We start from the raw sequence: 27,548 nt of genomic DNA, 5'->3' as shown, positions 1-27,548 counted from the left end.
CAAAACCATGCAGGACCACCTCCACGCTTGTGGGGAAGGCTTATCAGACAGCAGGTCAGGCTGGTGTAACACTATGGCAGTGTTACAGGCGTACCAGGCTGATCTGCTGAAGGACCTGAGTGCGGGCCCCACGGTCGACAAGGAGGCTTTCTCCGAGCTTCGTCGAGCCACGGATCAGTCTCTCCGTATGACCAAGCAAATGGCCAGCGCCACTGGCCAGTCTATGTCTGCTCAGAAACAAAGCGTGGGGAGTCGTGCTCCCCCTCATAGAGACTGGGGACCGGCACGTCGCCCTCAGCATCCCTCAAAGCAAGACATCAGGGCCGTCATTTCTAAGAGGAAAAAACCCTGACGGTCTTTTGCCCAGACTTGTGAGGGTAGCCCCCCTCGGGACGGGGCACTTGTATCATACACTTTGACCCTCCCGATACCCCCACAAAACCTCTCCATTCTCGCCGCCTCTGGTGTTTCGGGAGTTAGAGGCTTCCGGTGAAATGTTGGGTGTACCGTTGCTTCCTGCCTCAGTCCAGGACATGGAACATTTGACATCCCCTCAACAGGAAGTGTCAAAATGAATACCCATCTCAGAGAACCTGGCAGCATGGAAACTTTTGCCAGGTATTTCCATGTGGGTCCTAAGAACAGTAGAAAAAGGCTACACAATTAAATTAGTTCGCTCTCCGCGTTTAAACGGTGTGGTTTCCACTACCGTGAAACCAGAGTAAGCATGTCTACTGTGGAAAGAATTGGTCAAAGGGGCCATAGAATATGTTCCCCTTCCAGAGAAAGAGTCAGGTTATTACAGCAGATACTTCCTGGTTCCCAAGAAGGGTGGGGGGGGGGTTGCATTCGATCTTAGATCTTCGAGGCTTGAATCGCTCAGTCAGGGCATTGAAGTTCAAGATGCTAACAATCAAAACGGTCGTGTTCCTAATACAACATCACGATTGGTTGGTCACGATCTATCTCATGGACGCATACCTTCATATTGAAATTCTGCCACAGCACAGGAAGTTCCTGAGATTCACTTTTGGGGGCAGCCTTCCAATATCGGGTTCTTCCATTCGGCCTAGCCCTATCACCCCGCACATTCATGAATTGCATGGATGCAGTACTGGCTCCTTTGCGACTCCTGGGCATCCAGGTTTGGAACGAGATGCTGCGCTTCATTGACGCACTGGGATGCCCCAGGACTGCTCTTCAGACAAAATACCTCACTATGCACCTGTGACGCATCTATTTATAGCCCTGCTTCAGGTGCATCCAATGATGTCACCAGTAGAGGCTATAAATTCAGGTCAATTTCATTGACATGTTGCACACATATTCAAACTGGTCACACCTAAAGTTGTTCCCAAAGCGCTAATTCAGCGCAGAATCTCATTCTGTTTTTATCAGTTAAGTAACCCGAGACGTTACTGTTTCCCTTTCTGTACACGTACCACTGTGCACGCTTAGGGAGGGCCACTCATCATTTAACTGCAGTAGCTACAAGCGACCATTAACTTCTGATATGCCTCGCATCCGTTTATTTTGTGTGGGCTTCATAGAGCACGATAACAGACAGTCTTACATCTCCTTCGAGTGGGACATGGGAGAACTGAGTCGAAGATTCATTGGTTGCTCGAACGTGTCAGCTGTCCAATGGCATTTTAAAGCTCAATTGTCAAATGGATAAAGAAAAGCAATTGGCAAATCTAAAAAGAAAAGCCAAAGTAAAATGTAAAAGAAAAGCCATTGGCAAATGGATGAAGTAAAGAAAATTGCAAATAAATGAATAAAAGCAATTGCCAAATGCTTTTTAAAAATCTGCATTTTATAAAATTACTTATTAATGTGCAATTTTATTGTTACATTTAATTGCCTTTTCAACATGAATTAAATACATGATTTAATAATTCACAATTTTATTGTTAAAAATAATTACATTTTTAAACATGAATTATATAAACATATGTGTCTATACTATTGTCAACTTATACATTTGTTTATTTATCCACATTTTTGTTTTCAAATTAATAGATTGATCATTTATTTCTTAATTAGCACTCTGTGGCATTCATAGTGCACATACCAAGTTGGAGGACTTTACATGTGCTATAAAGTTTGCAAATGTTTTTATATCAAATTAGGTTTTAAGTGTTTAAAAATGTAAACGGTTTAGTATACTAAGTCTATTCCTATAACTCTATTCCCCTCTCTCTCTATCATTGTCTCTCTCACTCTCTCTTCCATTATCTTAGGTTTCTCATTTGTCTGTATCACTCGTCTCTACTTACCTTGAACATAGGAAAGGTCACCTCACTCATCTGAGCGTGTTGTGGGCCACCTTCACAAGAAATTAATGGTTTGTGCCAACGATTGCTGCCTCTCCCTCCCCAGCGTAATATTTTTGGTTTACTTAAAGGACACATTTATTGAAGGAATATATAAAAATGAATTCCTGACAGGTACTTAGTTTGATGCATTTGTATATCAAGCCTCCCCCACCCCCCCTTTTTTTTTTTGCTCCATTGCTCAAGTAAGGTATTTTAGAGACAACTGATATACTGTATAATATAGAGTGTCAGCTTTCAGTGAGGCAAGAGTGCTTTGTGATCTGTAGGGTGCAGTTTTAAGTGTTGACTGATGTTTTTTGTTCAGATTGGGGGTTGCTGAGGGAAATCATTGGTGCATCCATGCCTTTGGTGGATCTTTACACTCTTACAACTGTCGGCTTATGGTTGAAATGATCTGCCAGCCTCACAACTAGACTAGAGCAAATAATCTACTCTACTTGTCCTTCCAATGACCTGAGCAACATTTACTCACATTTCAAATATTATAGGAGTCAAAATATTTTCAAATGGTCAATAATTTTTTTTAACATTTCTTTTCATTGAAGTGTAAAAACTGATGCTTGAAAAAAAAATTATATCTATATGGCAAAATAATATATATTTTGTGTAGCCAAAACAATATTTTAAATATATAATAAAGCAAATAAACTTATTTTAAAGTATATATGATCAATAGATTTTCCAGATATATTTTTTGGCCATTTATTTAAATGTGTGTGTGTGATATATATATATATATATATATATATATATATATATATATATATATATATATATATATATATATATATATATATTCAAATAAATACAGTAATAATTTACTATTATAATTATTTGTTTATTTATTTTTAAGTATACAAACATGGCCAAAATATATTTTGACAATACAAATTACTTTAAAATCTAAATATATGAACATATTCCAAAATATATGTTTTGGAATATAAAGCTAAATACACTATAACGGGTTGATGTACTCAAATAAAAGTTCTTAGAGTTTATTCTAATCTTTTTGTCATGTATTGCATTTTTGTTCTTAGACTTTTATGTTTTTTGTCTAGTCTGAATAGTGCACTGAAGGAACTGATGCCTTTGGCTGATACTCACTGGACACTCTGCAAATATGTGGAGAAGGCTCTGGAACTTTGAGGATCCCTTTACACAGTGGATTATGGTGGGAACTCCGGGCCAAAACCTGCATCTTCTGCTCCATTGCCCAAGCCTTCCACGGCTCCTTGCTCTAAGCCTTCCACGGCTCCTTGCTCCAAGACTTCCACAGCTCCTTGCTCCAAGCCTTCCATGGCCCCTGTCTCTAAGTTGAATGATCTGCCACTGATGTCAGTGCGTAGGGCCCTGAAGACCCCACCTCACAAATTGTCAGCACTCACGGCCAACGAGCCAGCACCCACGCATGCCACGGACAATGAGCTGGAAGCCTTGTCCGTCTCAGAGCCAGCGTTGCCAGCCTCGTCCATCCCAGAGCCAGCGTTGCCAACTTCAGCCGTTCGTCGGAGGAGAAGAAAGGCTTCTGTTCCCAAGTCTCTTCCTGTGTTCACGACCACGGAGGTCGTTCCCGAGTCTCTACCAGTGTTCACTACCACGGAGGGGGTTCCCGAGTCTCTGCCAGTGTTCACGACCATGGAGGTAGTTCCCGAGTCTCTGTCAAGGTTCACGACCACGGAGGTGGTTCCAGAGTCTCTGCCAGTGTTCACATCCACGGAGGTGGTTCCCGAGTCTCTGCCTGCCTTTGTTGATCCTCTCCTGTCTCCGCCCACAGAGTCTTGCACGTCTCCTCCCACAGAGTTTTGCATGTCTCCTCCCACAGAGTCTTGCACGTCTACTGTGTAGCATTTATTTATTAAGTGAATTAAATGTTCTAAACAGATGATTTTTTAAGGGTAATGCTCTAACGAGTTCTACATCAATAAAATCGACCTCCTTACCTTAAACCTAAACCTTACTGATAGTGTCATAAAAGCAAATGTGAGATGAAAAATGTGATCGCTAAAGCCACTACGTACCTTTGTGGTGCTTCTACAATAATTTCGACTCATGTGTTTGCTTGCATGCTCTTCAGAACTCGTACCCCAGTGGTCCTTTGCGCTGCAAGTGCAACACTCTTTCAGTTAATCTACTGCACAATTAGATCATGCTTGAAAAAGCTTGAACTGTAAATGTATTTGGTTACACAATGCAAACATTCAAATGTATTGATTTAAAAGTCATACACTAGACTAAAAATGTTTAGATGTCATAAGATAGCATTGTGTGAGCAACAGGGCAAAAAGTACATCTTTATGATCCGATAATCTGCCATTCTATTCATTATTTGTGTGAAAGTGAATAAAAAGTCATTGTTTTTGTAGCGCCTTTAGTGTTCATTTTACCAGGAAACTGCCACGATATGTACAACGAGCCATGTAAAAATAATTTTTAAAAACTGTAGGTAATGTAACACAATCATACTCTATATAACCATGAGTTCAAGATGAGTTATCAATATTTTTGGTCCATTGTCCACTTCAGCTTTACGTCCAAATATGGGAACAATTTATTAATGAAATATTTCACCCAAACAATTGCCATAATGTTGCTCCAAACCTGTATGACTTCCCTTCATCTGTGGAGTACAAAAGGCTAAATTAAAGTTTTAAAGGATTATTTGCTATTTAATGAAAGTGAACAGTGAATCCTTACTTGATGACCCCCAAGTTGATTCGTCAACCTCATTGGCTCTTGTGAAATAGTCATGATGATTGGTCACAAGATGCAATAAGAACCAATTAGGTTTTATGTTTGATATTTCAATGCTTTGTTTTAAGGATATTTTTGTTTTCTTTTGTATTATAAACAATGGTGGTTCTCTGTTGGATCGCCACTTGATGTCCAAATCTAGATCCTGAAACAAAGACTGTTGAGAATCACTGTGTGTGTGTGTGTGTGTGTGTGTGTGTGTGTGTGTGTGTGTGTGTGTGTGAGAGAGAGAGAGAGAGAGAGAGAGAGAGAGAGAGAGAGAGAGAGAGTGTGTGTGTGTGTGTGTGTGAGAGAGAGAGAGAGAGAGAGAGAGAGAGACAAAGAGAAAGAGAAAGAGAAGTCTGGGTCTGTACATTGTCAATGGTAGGACACAAGGGGACACTTTAGGTAGATTTACATTTGGCTCACCTCTTGGGAATAGCACAGTAGATTATATGATAACAGACTTAGATCCTTCATCTCTCAGAGCATTCACTGTTAGAGAACTAACCCCTCTATTTGATCACAGCCAAATAAATGTATATCTTAAAAGGACAAAGACATTAATAACACACAGCCTAGTAAGCTGTGCAATATCAGAAAACTATACAGATGGGCTGAAAACAGCACAGAGGTGAACCAGACAGCAATTAACAGCCAAACAATACAACTGCTCTTTGACAACTTTCTGGATATTATGCTCACACTAAAGAAGGTGTTCGTATGGATGTGAGAAATATAATTTATATGTTTGAAAAATCAGCAAAACAGTCAAAAATTAAAACAAAAACTGGACAAAATTACACATCCAAAAAATGACAAAAATTGGTTTGATCAAGATTGTCAAGAAATTCATAAAAAAATATTCAGAATGCTTTCTAATAAAAAAAAAACAGAGATGCAAATAACACAGATTCGCCTTATTTACTGAGAATCATTAAAACAATACAAACATACACTCAGTACCAAAAAAAGCACAATATACCCAAAAGCAACCGACAATCAGGGGTGGAATGAGTACTAAAATTCATACTCAATTGGAAGTACTGTTACTTCCCAAACAATTTTGTTTGAGTAGAGTAAATGTAGCTGTCCTGAAAACTACTCAAGTAAGAGTAAAAGAGTAGCTTATTTAAACGTTACTCAGTTGCAAAAACCTATGCCCCATGATAACGAACACTGTATGAACACTTTTAAAATACATCACTTATCTATGATAAACACTAGGGGTGTGCACGAGTAGGCGAACATTTGAATATTCGTTATGCAATAATTATTTGAATAGTAAAAATACTATTTGAATTTTGCAAATTTGTGCTTTGCTGGCCATATATACAGTGAGATGCATGTTCAATCCTGAACACACAAACTAAAACTGGCAGTTATAACAGAATGCACAGGGTGGTTCTGTTGAGTGTGGACACAAGTTGATCACATTTGTTGATCAAACGGTTCTGTCAGTACATTCAGATCATGGACACCAATAAAGTGGGTTATTGTGAGAATGTGGCTTATTGTGAGAAAGCTGGTTTCCTGTTTAAATGTACTGGATAAGCGGTGTACACTTTACTCTCGTATATGTGCAGCTCATCAGAAAGCAGCATCCCCATAGCAACGGAATCCCCGCAAGGCTTCTGCAAACAACAAACATGGCATCCGAGAAAGACTTTGCTAGCTGAGGTAAGGGACATTCAATCATTTAAACTGGTGTTTACAAATGAGTATTGTTTACCGAGCATGTGGATATGCTTGTTTATCTAAACAAAAAATAAGGTACAATATAAACATAACTATTTATCACGCATAAATATTCGAATACCAAAATTATTGATGAATGCCCATCCCTAATAAACACTACATGAATCTGATTCCAAAAATTAAAAGGGAGACACGATAACAGAAATGAAGATTAAAAAGTTATTTTCAAGAAACTGATCACCATTTTAAATCATAATGTATGAAACAATTACATTTAAAATCAGTTCCCTTAATGCCGACAGAGCGTTATTGTTGTGCATAAAACATGTTCAAAACAATGCAAGGAGAAGAGTAATTTTTAGAAGAGTATCTCAGCCCTTTTGGTCCATACAATGAAAGTGAATCGTGCTAAAATATTGAAGCTACACAAATCACATAAATCAGCATAAAAGTTGTCCAATCCATGTCTTCAGAAGCAATATGATAGATGTGGTGAGAAATAAATCAACATTTAATTCCTTTTTACTATCAATTCTACTCTCTGCTCAGTTAATCTCTGAAATCATGGATTAAGCCACTGGGGTTGTATGTATTACTTTTATGCTGCTTTTATGTGCTTTTTGGTGCTTCAAAGTTCTGGACACCATTCACTTTCACTGAATGGACCTACTGAGCTGAAATATTCTTCTAAAAATCTTAATTTGTGCTCTGCAGAAAGAAAGTCATACACATCTGGGATGGCATGAGAGTGAGTAAATGATGAGAGAATTTTCATTTTTGAGTGAATTATTTCTTTAAGTAAAACATGGGGGCCAGACTGTCCTCCTTTTGAGATACAATGTTTAACATTGATTTAGTTCTTGTATCTTTTAAGCCCAGAAATTGTTGTGTTCTCATTCTCATGCATAATGCACAATTTTCTGAAGTTTGTGACTAGTGGAATGTTCTGCTCAAGTATTGCTGTACAAATGTTGATCTTTATAAAGGCTAAGCATAATTATAAATTATTTTATCATCTCTACTTTCCTTGTAATTTATTATACCAATTAACACTCTCTCTCTCTCGCTCTACGTCTGGGGCGGTATTATAAAAAAAAAAAAAAAAAGATATTTAAAATATCAATGTTTAATTCTATTAGGCCTACATTAATACTTTTAAAGCTACTCAAGTTATACAGCCAAAAGTAGTGAGTGTTTTTCTCGTTTCCTTGTTATTGTTGTTTGATTAATAGCCTTTAAATGATATATAGCCTAATAGACAGTGTTCAATTCACGTACATGTAGGCCTACACTTCAAGTCTGACATTTTGATACAAATACGCTTTTTGTCCCACTGTTTAAAGTTCACTTTAGACATACACGTCTGCGTTTACATTAAATCCTCATCAAGATAGGCATTGGCGGAATTATTGTGTATGAGATCATTTAGGCGCGAACCCGCAGTCGCGCTCTCGGAGCGCGTACAAACATGAACCCTGCCTGTCAATCAAACAATGCGCCGTTACAGACGTCAGGAAATAAAAAGTAAATGTCAACCTATAGCATGAATTCCAACCAGTTGTTGTCTTGCTATCGCTGACTTCTAGATGTATGATAGGCTAGATATAGAACACTACTCAAAAGTTTGATTGAGGACATTTATCTTTTTCCGACAAATATCTAGATAATTGTAATCTCTCACAGAAGACCAATAATCTCAGTGATAGATAGTTAAATTACAGACTACATTATAGACATAATTTAGTAAGCAGTAATATGAAATTTACCTCATTATGTTTCTTCAAATAAACTCACATGATACAGTCAAGCAATTGGCCTTTTTCACAGCGAAAATCCCTTTTAGGTGCGGCCATGCTGTTCATGTGTTGAACTGTGTTTGAGGCATTCTCCACAAATGGCGGTATGGCGCCAAATCTGCAGCTGCTGTTCAAATTTGTTTAAATTTAAATTTAAATTGTGTTGATAGATCAAAATAAATTCAGGACAGGGAAGTAGAGAACACAGACGGTGGGAAAATAGCGCAGTAAATGTACTCAATTAAAAGTATAACATTTTTAAACGACTTATAAAAGTACAATTATTGGGGGAAAAGTAGTTAATTACAGGAATGTGAGTATTTTTAATTTGTTACTTTACACCCCTGCTGACAATAATCGAGAAGTCAGTCAATACAAAACTTTTTGCGACAACTGCAACAAATTAAAAAAAAAAAAAAAAAAACTGACCTGGAAGAATTGGCAATCCAAAACGGACAAATATGGGAAACGCATTTCCAAACATTATTTAATAAAGTAGAAACTGGCACACATTGTAAGCAAAATCAAATAACTAAACAATTGGAAATACTAGAATATAAATCAAAACCCATTAGACCTTCCTATTAGTGAAAAGGCCAAATTAATTAATTAATTCTCTAAATCACAAAAAAGCATCTGGAACAGATAGGACTGAAATGTTAAAATATACCAGCACTAAATTGCAATCAGCCATTTTTTAATTATTCAATGTGATTCTGAGTGTAGATTCATTCCCTGACATTTGGAATCAAGGACTGGTTACACCCATAGTTATAAATGGAGATGAATTTGACCTGAATAATTACAGAGGCATTTGTGTGAGTAGCCTATAGCAACCTGGAAAGTAATTTTTTAGTATAATAGATTTGAGATTTTGGACTTCACAACACAATGTTTTAAGTCAAATTGGATTTTTACCAAATTATAGTAAATCTGACCATATTTACACATTACAAACCTTAATTGAAAAACATGCTGTCTAAAATAAAGGAAAACATTTTGCATGCTTTATTGACTTGAAAAAAGCATTTGATTCAATCAGGCACAACAGATTATTTTACAAACGCATTGAAAGTGGCATAGGAGGGAAAGCCTATGGCCTCATTAAATCAGTGTAGACTGAAACTAAATGTGGTGTCAAAATTTGCAAAAAAAGAACAAGATTTCTTTCCCAGGAGTGTGAAGTGAGACAGGGTTGCTGTTTAACATTTACATCAACAAACTGGCTATCAGTCTTGAGGGATCTACAGACCCTGGGGTGTATTCCAGAAAGCAAGGTTAACTTACCGTCAGATAAACCTTAAACTCTTGGTTGATTAACCCCAAACTTACTTACTCTAGGTATGTCGGTTCCAAAACACCTGTGAGGAGTTAGTTTAATCAACCTCCTATTGGTAACCTAGAGTTAATGCGCGCACGGCGAGTACATAAAGACATTTTCAATGGATCGCAGATTTCAGGAGTCACCATGGAAACCAAGGTAGAAAAAAAGTGAGCTACATACTTCGGTAAAACTGAGTTGGAGGTTTTGATGCTTGCTTATGAAGACTATAAGCCCGTTATAACTAAAAAAAGCAATTCTGCTGCATCAGCAAAAGAAAGAGAGTTGGCTTGGCAAAAAATAACGGACAAAGTAAATGCGTGAGTTTAGAAAATTATAAATGGGCTATTTTCCCCTTTCATTAGGCAAAAATTCTTTGGGGCATGTAAAAATAGACAAGTAGCCTATTTACTTGTTGGCCTCCATACATTTCTTAATATTACAGTAGTAATGCACATAATTGGCTAGTTATATGTTAGCTTCTTCTTCTTATAAGGTGTAATCCTTCTGGAGCCAGAAGAAGTGTGAGCCAAGTCAAAATGAAACACAAAAACATTCTCCAGCAAGGTAATATTTTCTAAACTTACTAAACTTGTTACTGACGCCATGTAATTTAGTATTTAATGTAATTTCGTTTTCTATGTAGCCAATAGAAAGAAGGCTGAGGCCCGTAAAACAGGTGGGGGTCCACCTCCACCTCCCCTCACCCCAGCGGAGGAGCTGGCACTGTCCCTTAACAAAGGGCGACCTGTGGTCAATGGGATTCCAGGGGGCAGTTCGTCAGACTCCACTACCAAGACAAGTGGCTTAGTAAAATGTAGGTGTACCATATTAATACTTATGATTTATTGATGTTTTCACTGTTTTTGTCAGTATTTTAATAAAGAAAATCATCAACACAGTCACCATTTTAAAAAGGCATTTTGAATGCATTTTACAGTGATTGATTCACTTGTGCAGTGTGCATGCTGCTTTGACTGCATATGCTGGATACTGTAATCTTATTACTAGTACTCTTAGATGTTCCTAATGTCCTTCTTTATTAGTTGTATTTATTTAAGAATATACATTGAGTATTGAATATGCATGATTATCTTATTGGTTTAATTATCTTGCAGTTGCTGATGGCCACATTGTATTATTGGATCCTCCTGCAACACCACACTCTGTCACAGTTGTAAGTGAGTATTGTCTTTAGGTTTCTGTTTGCTAGCTAGACCAAGCATCCTTCCTTATTTTCACTGTAGGATGACGATGAAGAGACCACTTCTGCTGTGACAGAAACAGAAAATGTGGGGAGTCCCATAGAGGTATGATGCATAGAATGCATTACCCTTTTTTTACATAAGAGAATAAATAAATTGTCATTGTCATTTTACAGAATATGGCAGGAGAATTTAATACAGCTGAGGGTCCATCTACTTCCACACAGAATCTTAGCAGTGTAAGAAATGTTCTGCAGTTCTCCTTCCTCATTTAAATATTTGGTCTGTGTTTGTATTACAGACTTTTTCAGTCATGTTTAATTATTCTGTCTTTCTAGTTGCCTGCCAAAGAGCTGTATAAGGTCCACCTTCAAAAGCAAATCAGAAAAAGTGACATGGAGATGGACCTTATACAGCTTCAAATGGAGGAGAAAAGGCTTAACCTAAAAAAGGCCAGACTTGAAATTGAATTGCTGGAGCACCAGCTTAAGGTGGGAAACAGTATGTGAACATTAATCTGTCATTTGTTGTTGAATGAAATCTAAAGCAATAAATACAAATGTCTTTTGTTACAGGAAATAAAGAAACAATGAACAACACTTGACTGTTAACTGGTTTTAATTAAAGTGATTTTGGCAAATCATGTCTCGTACTACCCTGCCATCTCTTTGGTCTACTGGGTTCACTGGGGGTTCCTCTTGGCCATCTTCATCAAGAGAAGGGGGGGCCCTCTCACCTCTCAGTGTGGCAATGTTGTGAAGAACAGCACAAGCAGCTATGAGGTCACATGACCTTTCTGGGCTGACCCTGAGCCCACGCAGGCACAGAAACCTTGCCTTCAGGATGCCTATGGTCATTTCCACCTTGACCCATGTTCTGCTGTGGGCCAGGTTGAATTGTGCCTGTGGTCCAGGCTCAGGTTCAGGGTAGGGTGTCATCATATAGGGCAGACAAGGGTACCCTCTGTCCCCCAGCAAGTAACCATTGAAGTGTCCTATAAAGGTAGTTAAAGTGTATAATTGCATAAAAAAGATAATAAAAAAAAAAAAAAAAAAACATTGTGTAAGGCAAAACATACCCTGTTGAAATTTGTGGCACAATGATTACTCCCTAAACATTCTGGCATCATGTACAGACCCTGGCCATTTGGCTTCAACATTAGTGATGAGGTGGGTTGCATCACATATTGCCTAGTTAGTGGGGACCAGTAATGAGGGTGATTTAATGGTTTAAACACCCAAACATTTAGCACCCAAAAAATCTATTGTCACCTGCACATTGATGCTATGGATTGACTTCCTATTAACATAGTCTCCTTCATTGACTGAAGGAGCTTTAATGGGAATGTGGGTTCCATCAATGCACCCAATCACATTTGGGAACCCTGAAATTGAAAGTTATATAATTAGAAACATTTAAAATGATTGTGACTGTATACAGTATGGATAGATTAAGTAAATGGTCTGTCATAGAATATCATAGAATGGACAAATCCGCCACTCTGTGGAATTCCTCTTTAATGACCCTCGGTGGTTTATGGCCAGGGAACTGCACAAAAGTGTGAAGGAACCATTTGAGTGCAATGCATACTGTACGAACAGCCCTACACACAGTTGCCTTTCCCACATGCTCTGCATCGCCTACTGTGTACAAAAAAACTCCCCGTCGCAAAAAAGCGAAGGGCAATGCACAAAATGTGCTCCGTGTTAAGCGCTAATCGCGATGTGTCACGTTTGCTATGTATGGTTTCAAAATCTTCGTTAAATAAATTAACGATTCTTTTGAAAAACGGTAACGCTCCCGCAAATATTAATTTGGATATGAAAACACATCGATACGTGGTCGTATCACTCTCTCACGGCGGAAAAGATTTCGTATTATCTGTGCTTCCACATCCACTGGATCGTCTTCAAAAGGGCACGCCATGCTCCGTCACCTCTCTGAAACAAACTAACTCTGGAACATAACCTGGTCCGGAGCAGGTTAAGTTCAGAGAGTGAGTTGCTATGACTACTAACATACCCTGAAAGTTACCTCCGTTTTTGGAACCGAAAGTTGAGGTTATCCGCTTACTTACTCTTAAACATACCCGGGTATGTCACATAACCTGCTTTCTGGAATACACCCCAGGTCTCACGCTTTACGAATCAGAAATCAAATCCCTGCTGTATGCAGATGACCAGGTTCTGTTGCCCCCACTTAACAGGGTCTACAGCAGAACCTGGACCTGCTAGAGAAATACTGTCAGACCTGGGCCCTTACAGTAAACCTCAATAAAACTAAAATCATGACCTTCCAGAAAAGATCCAGATCCCATGGAGTGCACTTCAAGTGAAATTAAACTTTATCCCTGCAGTGAATGAACAGAGTTCATTCTAAGTCTTAAAACGACAATGCCCCATAGAGATACCTCTCAGAATTTGGTTAAAAAAATTTGAATCAGCGATTGAGCCAATTGCCCTGTATGACAGTGAAATGTGGGGTCCACTGACAAATCCAAATCAAGAATTCACCAAATGGCATAAACATCCAATAGAGACAGAATTCTGTAAAAATATTCTACAAGTACACGGGCACATAAAAAAATAACACATGCATGGCAGAATTAGGCAAATATCCACTAAATATAAAAATACAAAAATGGGCAATCAAATTCTGAAAACATCTAAAACTCAGTGACCCTTAGTCATACCATTATAAAGCCCTGCAATACCAAGAGTTGAGCAAAGAAACCAATCCCCTCACTCAGCTGGTCCGGAGGTTTAATCGATTTAGAAGATGGATTTTAGAAGAGGGAGTGGTACTCCAGGTTGCACCGTGGGGATTGTCCCTGTAATAAGGGCTCTGTAAGTCGCTTTCGATAAAAGCGTCTGCCAAAAGCATAAATGTAAATGTATATGGCGCCGGTGTGTGTGCCTTGCCGTCTGCTCCCCTCTCTTCTTTTAATCTTTATTTTATTCATGTATATATTCATTGCTGGTTTATGATCTCCAAACTCTGCTTGATATACGCAACTCAGTTGTTAAGCTTTCCACGCTTTATCTGAGTGGGCCTCGCTTCTGCTCCCATCCTCCTTCACCAAACGTCCCTGATTACCTGTGCTGGAGGGCTTTTGATACAGGGAGGTTGAGACAGGGAAACAAGTAAAATAATATAAGCATAGATGCCATTCAATTTATTGCAGAGTTATTGTTGTGCAGGTAAGTGAGGACCCAAAAGCGATATAACAAAAATAGAGTCTTTAATGACAGTTCAATGCAGCAATAATGAAGAACACAAATCTTCTCCTTGAGAGGTAAAAGGCAAACACAAACTACCCGCAGAGAGGGCGATAAATAACGGAAACTTCTTCTGATAACTTTCAGTGAGAGCCCATAGGCAGCAGTCGGGGGTAGCAGTGAAGCGGCGACAGGCTGCATGTTCTCCAAGGGTAGACAAGGGTCGAGGCGAGACTGTAGTAACCAGACCACTCGCTGCGTAGGACGAACTGGACAGAATACAAATATCGAGACGGTTAGCAGTGAACAGGTAGTGTGGTAAGGCGGATGCCAACAGGACAGGATAGGACAGGACTGGACAGTGACAAACGAGACAGTGGTTAGCTTCTTGCGTGTGAAACTCTAGTGAGACTCAGACAAAGAAAGCAGGAAAAGCAGAGAGGGAAGTAGAGGCCTAATCAGCGGGGAAAACGGGAACAGGTGGGAAGAGAACTAACAAGGAATTAAGGGGAGATGAGGAACAGCTGGACGAGGAGAGAAAGGAAAGGAAAAGTAACCTATAAAGACCAGCAGAGGGCGACAGAGTAGAGAGAAAGAACAGGAACAAGACATACCATGACGGGACGAGACAAAAAACATGACAGTTATAAATCATGATCAATGTTTCTGGTTTCTGGTGAGGTCAGACTAAACTAAAGCAGCCTAATTGTGGGTTGGAGGATAAATTAGGTGTATGCCTGGCTAAATAGAGGAGTCTTAAATCTAGATTTAAACTGAGGGAGTGTGTCTGCATCTCAAACAGTGTTAGGGAGACTATACCATAGTTTAGGAGCCAAATATGAAAAGGATCAACCTCCTTTTGTAGATTTTGTTATTCATTCTAGGAACTATTAACAGGCCAGAATTTTGCTTGGATCTTCTCTTTATCACAGAGACTTGGATTAAAATTGGAGACCTAAGTTTTCTGAACTAGTCCCTCCAAACTGCTCATTCTTTAATTTCCCTCGGACCACTGGTCGTGGTGGAGGTATGGCTTACTTCACTGCCGCTCCGTACCCAATGCAATATATCATAGTTTTGAGGTTATGTTGCTCCATATGAAACTTGTTAACCCTGTGTTGTTGGGGGGACAAGATTTGATAGCATTATACTGTTGGGTGATTTTAGCATCCACTTATGCTGTGCTTCTAATCCACTATCTAAGGAGTTTTTAACACTTATTAACACCTTAGATTTTGTTAATTGGGTAAATGGCCCCACTCATTCTCATGGTCATACACTTGACTTGGTATTAGGGCATGGAATATCTGTTGACAGTATTGAAATCTGTGACAACACCTTTTCTGATTACAATCTAATCCTATTTTCAACCTCTCTCTCTGACTCTGTGGTAAAAGTCCAATCTCAGGTACGCTTGTCACGTATATTTTTTCCACACTCTACAGATTTATCAAAAGCATATAACGAGGTCCGTAAACCTCTGGATTTTGCATCTTCAACAAATAATTGGGATGCTGAAGAACATCTCAATTTATTCAATTCCATCTGTTCAAAAACCTTAAACTCTATAGCTCCACTAAAGGCATGTCACCGAAAACCGAAATCAGAGCCCTGGTTTAATGACACTACGCGATCACTCAGGCAGATCTGCCGCCAGGCAGAATGTAAATGGAAAACCATTGGACCATCTACAAGTGTCTCATGAAACAATAAAGAATGCACTGTCCACCTTTCAAAAAGCTGTCAAATCTGCTAAATCGAAATATCTATCTGAGATTATAATTAAAAACTCTTTTTTCCACCATCAGCGCAGTTTTAAATTCAATTAAAACAATATTCCTGAGACATTAGTGGATTTATTTGAAAACCTTCTTATTTTCTTTTACTAAAAGGTCACCATTATTAGATCTCAGCTGCTACCAGATGTTCATGACCTGGTTGAAACTCCATCTTGTTCAGCTGTTTGGAGTAAATTTGAGCCTGTTTCTCTCCAATTATGCAGAAATTCTCTCCAAATAATGTCATACCACCACGCTTTTTCAAACAAATATTTGACACTATTGGTCCAGATTTACTGTCTGTTATTAACAACTGTCTCTGCAGTGGGACTGTCTCGACTTGCCTTAAACTTGCAACGGTGACACCTCTCCTCAAAAAACCTACTTTGGATCCTGCTATCTGTACCAATTTTAGGCCTATCTCTAACTTGTCTTTTATTGCGAATATTATGGAAAAGGCAGTTTTAACCCAGTTGCAATCATTCTTAAATAGGAACTCTATCATTGAACCTCTCCAGTCGGTTTTCAAGGCTTTGCATAGCACAGAATCTGCTCGACTTAAAGTACTGAACGACATTCTAATGACAACAGACTCTGGGAATGTCATGGCCCTGGACCTCTTAGATCTTAGCTCAGCATGACCTGGTTGACCACAATATCCTTATTTCTCGCCTCGAGCATTGTGTTGGTATACGAGGTACGGCTCTGGACTGTTCCGGTCATATCTATCAGATAGAAGCTTCTCTGTTGCAGTGGGTCAGCACACCTCCTCTGTGGCACAGCTTACCTGTGGTGTTCCGCAGGGCTCGATGCTCGCTCCTACCCTATTTTCTTTATATATGCTTCCTATGGGCGCTATTTTTAACTAATATGGAGGTGTCATTTCATTGTTATTCTGACAACACACAGATCTATGTACCTATAAAACATCATGACCAACAAGCTCTTGACCCTCTCTTAGCTTGTCTGCAGGAACTCAAAACCTGGTTGACAGATCATTTCCTACACCTAAATAAGAATAAAACAGAAATGATCCTGTTTGGACCTAATGTGCTTTAAACAGTGAACAACATTGACTTAGGTATTCTCACTCCTTATCTCACTTCTCATGCTAAGAACCTAGGCTTTTACTTTGATAGTATCCTAAAGTTCGAAAAACAAATTAATGAAGTGGTTAGAACGAGTTTTTTCCACCTACGTCGCCTAGCTAAAACAAAACCTTTTCTATCCAGGAAAACCTTTGAAAGTGTGATCCCTGCTTTTATTTCTTTGCGCATGGATTACTGTAATTCTCTGTACTCTGGACTGCATCCAATCAGCTCTATCCCGCATGCAGATGTTCCAAAATGCTGCGGCACGACTTTTAACGGGCAGTCGTAAACATGAACACATCACTCCCATCCTGATCTCAGATTTCAAATTGCTTATAAGATTTTAACATTTGTCTATAAATCCTTAAACAATCTGGCACCCCATTATCTCCGTGATTTGGTTTGTCCATATACCCCTACCAGATCACTCAGATCCGTGGAACGTGGACCTTAAACTGTGGAACAGCTTACCGAATTACCTCAGGACTGCCTGCTCTCTATCGGTTTTTAAATCATTGCTTAAATCTTTCTTATTTTCACTAGCTTTTAATTTACCTTAAAATAAGGGTTATGCTGTAAAGTTGCCTTTCTACTTATGCTTTACTTTTATTATTCTGTCTTATCTGTGATACACCTGTACAGCACTTTGGTCAACCATGGTTGTTTTTAAATGTGCTATAAAAATAAATGTGATTTGATTTGATTTAGTCCTGATGCATCACCAACATCTACTAACCCTCATCAAACTGGAGACCTGGAGAGCATACTAATTAGATATAGGCAAATTACAGCAAAAATAACACTAAATTACATAACTTCTTGGTAAATTCAAACACAAAAACAGCAGTAAAATGCAATGCTATCTGGCCCTAAAAATAGATTTCACCATGGCAGACTGTGTGTACAATGTGACAGAAAAAAAAAAAAAAATGAGAGCCACCTTGACAAGGTACATACTCTGTGGACACAACCTCACTATAGTACGGAAGCTCTGAAATGCAAGGTGAAAAAAAAAAAAACGGTGAATAAAAGAATAAATTGTGTCTCAGTAAAAAACAAAAATCTCTCTCTTCCAAAAATGTTTTTTCTCCCTTCAAAATTTTTTTTTTTTTCCCTTCAATAATTTTTTTTTCTCTCTTCAAAAAAATTAAAAAAATGTTCTCTTCCAAAATGTTTCTCGCTCTTCAAAAAAAGGAATGCGGTACCATACTTGGCCACCAGCTGCCACTATCAGCAAATATATATTTTATAAAATGATGGTCTAATTTTACAATTTATGGTTTTTCTCGTGTGTTAAGGATTCATGGTAATGTTAATGCATGAGTCAGTAAACTAAACGCACATTCAACCGGACGACTGCAATGGAGATATTTAAGGAGTTAATTTCAGAGATTGAAGAGACTTTTAAGAAACTACGTTTTTAAATATAATTGCATCACATTAACACATTTTCCGCCCAGATTATCAAAATGATGAAAGCATTAAAAGCACAAGATTACATGTTTACTGGCACCTGGTGGAGACAGAAAAAAAATATAAAAAAAAAAAAAAAAAATCTTTTGAAGAGAGAGAAAAAAAAAAATTATACATTTAAAATAATATATATATATATATATATAGAAGACTGCCCATCTTATTAGAATACAAGTAGTGTTGTGTGATTAGCAGCACAATATGTGTCTGTCTGCCACAGAATGAGACTGAACTAACCAGAGTCTGTGTCTCCATCATAATTTACTGTGGCTCTTGGCTCTTCTTTATAGTTTTCTAGTAATATTTTATTTTTCCTCTATGTGTAACTTAATTTTAATATTGAACATTCTCCTTTTGTACCATATGTGTCAAGTATATATTGCATAATTAGTCTTTTTTTTCTTAGAATATGTACATTGTTTAGCACAATTTTATTTGTATGCAGCTCAACTGTAAATGTTTGGCAATACAATGTACAAATTTGTCATGGCAATAAAGCACCTTAAAACTGAAACAGAGAGAGAGAGAGAGAGAGAGAGAGAGAGAGAGAGAGAGGGTATCTGCTCTGTGAGGTCACCATACATGAAACTGATAGAATGGAAGTGTTTCTAGACTAAGTTGGAGACCTTTGGGACCTGATGTCAGCTCTGTGTCTCTTTTGATTAACCATGGATGTATTTTTCTGTCAAGATCACAAACTTTTTCTGTACTCTGATTTATTTTATTCTGACACCGAAGAAGAATTTGGCTTTGTGTCACCAATTCCAACATTATCCTAACTCATTTACAACATCTCACTCTGACTAGATGTTTTTATGCAGTGTGCCAGACTGACTTCAAACAAACAGGCAGAGACAGCTCTCTGAAAAACGGCATTTGCCACACTGCACACCTACCCTTGCTGGGTGCTATTCTTACAAATGTGATGTCACCAGAATATCTCTAATGAATTGACCAAATAATTCACAACATAACATGACACACTGCTGTGTTCTCTGCCTAATTCTCTGTTCTCATCTAAATGTCCCTGACACTTCTATCCAACCAATTGAATCTACTTTTTACCACATCGACAGCACAATTTAGCTCCAGCAAAGCCAAATTAATTGAAGTGTTGCTGATCAGTGAATTATGGTTCTCTGATAAAGAACTGTGATCTGAATGCTGTTTATCTAACACAGAGAACCTTATGATGCAATCTTGCAAGTCCTGCTGATGAGGAACATTTCTGTTTTCAACTTCTGTTGTATTAACAAGCAATTCAGAAGCTACACATGCTGTTTACTGGTCAATTCTACTGTGTACTGATTTCTGTTTATTGCTTACTGCACTATATTAGGCCTACTGGCACCACATATTTCAAAGGCCCTTTAGCACAACTTTTATACATCTTTTCATATTATATGATAGTTGTGCTGTTGTAACACTCTCCAATATTAAAGTTGAGTTTACACTATTTTGGGATCAACAGTGCCGTTTCTAATGATAGGTTGAGTAGTAGAGAAAAAATGTATCAACACTGATGCAAATACCAATAAACTCAAGTGTATTTACAAAACCAATAATATTTACAATAATAACAAACAAGGTGTATATACAAGTAAAAGTGAAGTCCTGAGTGCACAGAGTTATTTACAGTGTTCAGATCAGCCTCACCGGGTGTTTGTATAGTCCGTGAGCACGATCAAGTAATGAAGTGATGAAATGATGACAGACCAATGTCCTCTGATAAAAAGTAATCCTGGCTGCGAGCCGAACGAATAACCTCCAGGAGGAAAGCGTCTCAGCGCTCCCAGGTCAGTCACCAGAGTATTCAATTGAATGAGTGAAGTTTGATGAGCGTACTCGCAAATGAGCGCTGACAACCGGCATAGCGGTTCTTTAAATAGAAAGCGAAAGTTACTTCCTGTTTACGTGGCAGGAAAACACGTAAGACAAAACCACGCGAAGATCTCGCGTGAACAGAGATGGGGAACAACACACAACAGCTGAGGGATAAACAGGAGTACAGGGGAAAGCAATACAACAAATAGGCATTAATGACAAACATAATTAGTTTAAAGTCATGAACCTTATATAAATAACATCCCCTTATGTGGCCACACTACATAGATCCCCCCCCAGCCTTCGGCATAGGAGGAGAACGTCCGTACCAGCGTTTCAGGTTAACCACATTTAAAATATCTGTTTTACATGGGTCTCCCCAGCGAACGGTGTAATTTATTGGCCCCATTTTTTTTATTACTTCAGCTGGACCCTCCCACTTGGGCGCTAGCTTATCAGATTATTTATTCGAGGAAGACGAGAGAGGGTGAGTTTTAATCCAGACTAGATCACCCGGCTGGAACTGCGCATCTTTCCGTCGGGCATTATAGTATCTAGCTTGTCTAGATTGTTGTACACCTACTCGGTGCTTTACCTCCTCTGCCATGATGGTCTGTCTTTCAACTATATTAAATGAGGTTTGGTCAGGAGTGGGGTTTTTGAAGATTAACCTCTCTAGTGGACCATGTAGCTGTCTGCCCATCATTAATTCAGCAGGTGCTCTACCTGTAGTTTCTTGATGTGCTGAGTTGATAGCGAATCTTAATTCAGGCAACCACTGGTCCCATCTCTCATGATGTTGTCCCACATATGACGCAATCATTGTTTTTAACGTCCTGTTAACTCTTTCCGTCAGGTTTGTCTGAGGGTGATAGCTGGTAGTAAGTTTTTGAATACTTCCCCAGGATTTGCAGAGCTCTGCGAGCACATTGGAGGTGAATTGGGCTCCCCGGTCGGAAATGAGGTACTTTGGCACCCCCCATCGGGTAAAGATCTCTTCCCTGAGAATTTTGACAATCTTAGGGGTCTTACTATCTCGAAGGGGGAAAAACTCTACCCATTTGGTGTAATAATCAACTAACACCAGTAAGCGTTTTGTTTCTTACTGGTCGGGAAGGGTCCCATGAAATCCATCCCCCAAGTGTGACCTGGTTCAGTAACTTGCGTATGTTGTAAAAATCCGCTTGGCTTGGTATTTTCTTGTTTGTATTTTTGACATGTTTCACATCCTTTGACGTACTGCCAGACATCTTTACGGACAGTGGGCCACCATGCCACCTCCAAGAGCCTCAGTAAGGTTTTCAGCCGTCCCAGATGTCCTCCCAGCGGGTTATCGTGTACGTAGTGCAAGAAACCAGGAATTAATGCCTGAGGAACAACCAGTTGGAATTTATTTCCATTGTTCTTTACAGGAACCCGGCGATATAACACCCCCTGGTGGACCTCAAAGGTAATTTGGTTATCCTGAACCTTTCTGGTTTTTTGGGCCAGTTGGAGGAGAGACACCATATTGTCATGACTTTGGGCTTGTGAGATTTCCTGTAACGTGTGGGGTATGTCAGAGGCACATTTTGATTTTATTATGGCTAGACAGGGCACACTTTCACTTTCTTGAGATTCACAGGCTCGTAACAAGGCATCTGGTCCCAGGTTCAGACATCCTCTTCTGTGATGTACTTGGAAGATGAATTGCTGTAACCTAAGAGTCCACCGGGTCAGCCGAGAGGAGGTTTTAGGGCTATTGAAGGCCCAAGTTAAGGCAGCATGGTCACTATAGATGTCGAACTGTCTTCCTTCCAGGTAATGTCTCCATTTTTCCACCGCCCAGACCACCGCCAGACACTCTTTTTCAGCCGTTGAATAGTTCAGTTCAGGTCCACGCAATGTTCGTGATGCGTAAGCTATTACCCGTTCCCCCTCAGGAGTTTGCTGGGTAATGATGGCTCCTAAGCCCAAATCACAGGCGTCTGTATGGACCTGGAAAGGCTGATTGAGGTCAGGTTGCATCAATACTGGGGGGTTCTGTAATATTTGTTTTATATTCTCCAGGCTGGTTTGGCACTCCTTTCTTTTTCAGGTTGTTTAATGGAGCTGTGATGTCGGCAAAATGGGGAATGAACTTGTGGTACCACCCGGCTAATCCCAAGAAGCGTTGGAGGGCTTTAATGTCTTTGGGAGGAGGATAGTCAGCAACCGCTCTGGTCTTTTCAGGGTCGACCTCCACTCCTTTCTCTGAGACTATATGTCCAAGAAACTTCAGCTGCTTCTTAAAGAAGTGACACTTCTTCATGTTCAGTGTAAGTGAAGCTTGGTTTAGTCGTTGCAGGATGGTGTTCAGATGTTGTACATGTTCTGGTAAAGACCTTGAATAGATTATGATGTCATCAATGTACACAAAACAAATCTTCCCTCTCAACTCTGCTAGGACCTTCTCCATCAGCCTCTGGAAGGTGGCAGCGGCATTCCGTAATCCATAAGGCATGGAGCGGAACTGGAATAGACCTTGGGAGGTGATGAAGGCTGTTTTGGCTTTACTACCTTCCTCCATTTCAACCTGCCAGTACCCTGACTGCAGATCCAATGTACTGAACCAGGAGGCGCCTTCCATGGATTCCAAGATGTCGTGGATAATTGGCATTGGATAAGCATCAGGTATGGTCTTACTATTAAGCCTCCTATAGTCTACACAGAACCTGTAGGAACCATCAGGTTTGGGGACCAGGACTACAGGTGATGACCAGGGAGAGAAAGAAGGCTCGATGATATGGTCTCCTAGCATTTGTTCCACTTGTGCATCAATAATCTTCTTCTTGAATGGGGAGACCCTATAAGCTCTGGATCTCATGGGCATTTCATCGGACAGTGTAATTTTGTGCTGTTCCACAGATGTTTTTCCCAGGACTTGAGAGGTGGTATGAGGCCAGTTTTCCATCAGCTTTCTCAATTCCTCCTGATTGCCGGAGTCCCAGCTGGGAACAACTTGAGTGGGTAAGTCATATGTGGGTGGATTCCAGGTTGGAGGTAAGGCATAATATAGACTCACCGCAGCAGTCATGCCTAGGTTTTCACCCATCAGACGAGAAGACAGTACAGGATTTAGAAGTGCAGTTAGGAATGGATGATAAACATATCCTTTACCTATTTTCAGTCCATATCTCCATTGTCCGACGTCCACTATGGCTTCAGCGGTTCTCAGGAAGTCCAGACCAGCTATAAGGGGAAAGGCCAGGTGAGCATCCTTCATAATATAGGTGTCCAACCTGCATATCCTGTCATGCCACTCATAACAGACTGTTTTCCTGTTGATCGCCTGTTGCATTTTTCCATCAGCCATAATGAACCATTGAAGAGGGGCTGAAGGGTCAAGTTTCGTTTCCCCTCCTAACTGTCTCCACAGGCTTTCCTGAATAAGGGTGTATGTGCTCCCTGTATCTAGCACCGCCTTCACCTCTTGTCCTTTTATTATTATTGGCACTACTAGAAGGGATGTCATTGGGTGGGGTTGAGCAATGGATACTCCTGCTAGATTTTTTGAGGTATGGCGTTCAGGTGGTCTTTTATTTGTTGTTTCTTTGCTGTTCAATTTACCCACTTTCTGCCAGTAATCTTTTGCTCCCATCCAGTCCTTCTCCACCATAGATCCCACCTTCACTAGCTGTTCCACTGATTTCACCGTCCCTCTCAGACAGCCCGCAACCCTTGGATTGATGTTGTTAAGAATGCGGCTCACCATCTCCTCTTCAGTGATAGCTGGCTTCCATTTGAGGCAGAGGGCTCGGTAATCATAGGCGAAATCTCTCAAAAGCTGATTGGGTTGCTGCACCAGTGATCTTAACTTGTCCTCCACTTCAGTGAGGTAATCCTCTGGAAGAAAAGCAGACATAAAAGCATTTTTGATCTTATTTTTTTCAGCCTTCCACCAACTCTGAGCGGGTCCTTTGAGCACGGTACTCAGGGTGCCAACGAGCTCCACAGTAGGCAGGGGTCTAATGGCCAGATAATTTTCTACCCGTTCGATGAAATGTAGTACATCTGCTGTCTCTCCAGATTCACAGAAGGAAGGAAATTCCAGACAGATAGGGGGTTTCCCACAGAAAGAGGACATACTGGGCATACCTGAAGGGTGAGCCATGTTTGATATTCGTGCTCCAGCAGTGACATCATAGGTAACGTTGTCTCTGTTTACAGGGGGGACTTTAAGTCGTGTTGCTGGTACAGGAGTTTTCAAGTTAGTGACTGTAGATAGGGAAGAGGCAGGGTAAAAAGTCTGTACTTGAGATCGAGATGGGGTACTGTTGAATCTTATTTTTTTCATTTGATTTTCCCATCTTGCATCTCTCCGCAGGAAACAATCAACCACCGCTCTCTCCAACTTCTCTATAGACCTCTGGAAGTGAACTTCTAAGTCTGCTAAGCCAGCGTCCACTGCCTCCCGGAAACTAGTTTCCCTATTAAGGGAATTATCTACAGACTGTTGTAATTCCTGTTCATTATGTTGTATTTTTGCATTAAGAGCCAATAAATCCACCTTGAGTTTATCAATCTCCATTTGCATTGTCTGTACAACATTTATATTCACCATTTCTTTTTCATCATCATCATCATCAGCATCTTCATCAGAGTTATACAAAGAACTAAGGACAGATGCTATTTCATCTGTCGGGTTACGTCTGGTAACAAACGGGCCCGCAGTGAAATCAGCATCCTCAGTATCATCAATATTTGCATTCATTATTCCTCCATTTACCTGTGTCAAGTCTTCCATATTTATGAAGACACAAAAAAAACACTATCAACAAATAGAAACGGCACGTAGTCCCCGTACAGGCCACCACTATGTAACACTCTCCAATATTAAAGTTGAGTTTACACTATTTTGGGATCAACGGTGCCGTTTCTAATGATAGGTTGAGTAGTAGAGAAAAAATGTATCAACACTGATGCAAATACCAATAAACTCAAGTGTATTTACAAAACCAATAATATTTACAATAATAACAAACAAGGTGTATATACAAGTAAAAGTGAAGTCCTGAGTGCACAGAGTTATTTACAGTGTTCAGATTTACAGTGTTCAGATACAGTGCTGCGAGCCGAACGAATAACCTCCAGGAGGAACGGCGTCTCAGCGCTCCCAGGTCAGTCACCAGAGTATTCAATTGAATGAGTGAAGTTTGATGAGCGTACTCGCAAATGAGCGCTGACAACCGGCATAGCGGTTCTTTAAATAGAAAGTGAAAGTTACTTCCTGTTTACGTGGCAGGAAAACACGTAAGACGAAACCACGCGAAGATCTCGCGTGAACAGAGATGGGGAACAACACACAACAGCTGAGGGATAAACAGGAGTACAGGGGAAAGCAATATAACAAATAGGCATTAATGACAAACATAATTAGTTTAAAGTCTTGAACCTTATATAAATAACATCCCCTTATGTGGCCACGCTACACTGTTCATTACCTAATATTGTTCCTTGTTGTATTGTTCAAAAAATCTTTATCTCTGACATTGGATCCTTACCATCTGTGAGTTGATAATGCAACATTCCAAAATAAAATATTCAGGGGCCTATTTTGATTACACTAGCGTTAAGCGCAGCACTATGTAATAAGTCATACATGCAAAGTCAGTGGCCATGGCCATGAAGTTTTGGTATTTTTTGCAAGCATGCACTAAGTCTAAGTGCAAGTGGGTTTGGAAAAATTGTGTGCGCAAAGCGCTAATGGCCTGGGCCAAGTGCCTTTTCAGTGTTGCATTTCTCAATATGATGATTTGTTATGGGCTGCACGACCTTAAGGCATCTGTCACACAAACACAAACAGACATATACTGTATATGTTTTACATTTTATCTACATACATAATATTATTTTAGAAATATGTATAATATGTATAACCCAAGTACTTAACTTAAAAGTACTTAACATTAGTTACTGACTTTCAATTACTTTTATAAAAAAAAAATCTAATGTATTATATTACCTTTTTAATTTAAAGTAATTAGATTACAGTAAATAATGACTTTGTAATCAGATTACACCCAACACTGGTTGTCACACTATACAAGTTGTCACAGTTGAACCTCTCATTAAAATAGTGGTGTAGGTTTCATGTGAATGGGGGGGTCAGCAAAATTTGAAAAGTAAAAACAATTCATAATTAAAAAATAAATATTTTGAAGCATGACTTTCAATCATGTTTTCATTTAAACTGTTTAATTAGGACCTTGAGACATTACAGACATTACAGCATAATTTTCTGTTATGGTGTACTTTTCAGTAAAGCTGCTTTGAAATGATGTTATCAAAAGCGCTGTACAAATATAATAAAAATTACTTGACATGAATGGCTTGACTATGAGGCACAAAATAATTCAACAAACTTCAAAAAATTAAAAGATAATATACAAAAGTATCAAAACGTTTTTTGGCCAAAAAGTATAATACTTTATCAAAAATTATGCTATTTGTTATTTCACAGTTTTTAAGCCTTTACTATTAGTATAAAATGTGGACACGAGCAATAATAAAGAATGTTTGTTTTCAAAATAGTAACTGATACCTTGCACAGTCAATGTAAAGAAAGTGGTGAAAGGTATTTGTGTTTGTTTGGTTTATTGATTTAGTTATTTGATATGATGACCTACTCTGCAACGCTTCTGGCAAAATGGAAAAGTAATAAACAGATTTAATGTAGTTTACTCCAGAATCATGTAACATATACTTAAAATAGACTTACAAATGTGTCCCATTTATGGAAAGGATTAAAGGAGGCCATTGTCGGATGATGAATGTTGAGCTGTGCTAGTGTTTATGTTACTGTGCCACATCATAAGTTGAGTTAATAATCTAATACCGTGACAATCTCACAAGCTCAGTTAAGCAGTAGCCTTCTAAAATTCAGTGTAAAATAATGTTTAAATCCATGTAAGAATACCCTTTCTGTGGCCATCAGAAAATGTATAGTTCATGATCTATTTTATGGGTCAGTCTTAATGGAACCGCTGGCATACACACACAGATCTGTGATTCATATGCCCACCCTGAAACAAACACCACGTAATAGATGTTT

The 27,548-nt window shown here is 39.2% G+C and overlaps 1 long non-coding RNA gene across 1 annotated transcript; it reads right to left on the bottom strand.

Annotated features, from left to right (window-relative positions):
- Window positions 1-11,698: 11,698 nt before the first annotated feature.
- LOC127628285 (uncharacterized) lies at window positions 11,699-25,705 on the bottom strand. Its single transcript, XR_007968640.1, has 3 exons — window positions 25,583-25,705; window positions 20,309-20,417; window positions 11,699-12,086 (listed from the first exon to the last, which is right to left on the bottom strand). It is a non-coding gene; the product is annotated as an uncharacterized LOC127628285 (long non-coding RNA).
- Between the last annotated feature and the right edge of the window lie 1,843 nt (window positions 25,706-27,548).

Source organism: Xyrauchen texanus, chromosome 3 (genome assembly GCF_025860055.1).
Source record: "Xyrauchen texanus isolate HMW12.3.18 chromosome 3, RBS_HiC_50CHRs, whole genome shotgun sequence".
NCBI lineage: Eukaryota > Metazoa > Chordata > Actinopteri > Cypriniformes > Catostomidae > Xyrauchen > Xyrauchen texanus.
Note: the sequence above shows the minus strand (reverse complement) of the source record. Positions and strands in the feature narration are given on the sequence as shown.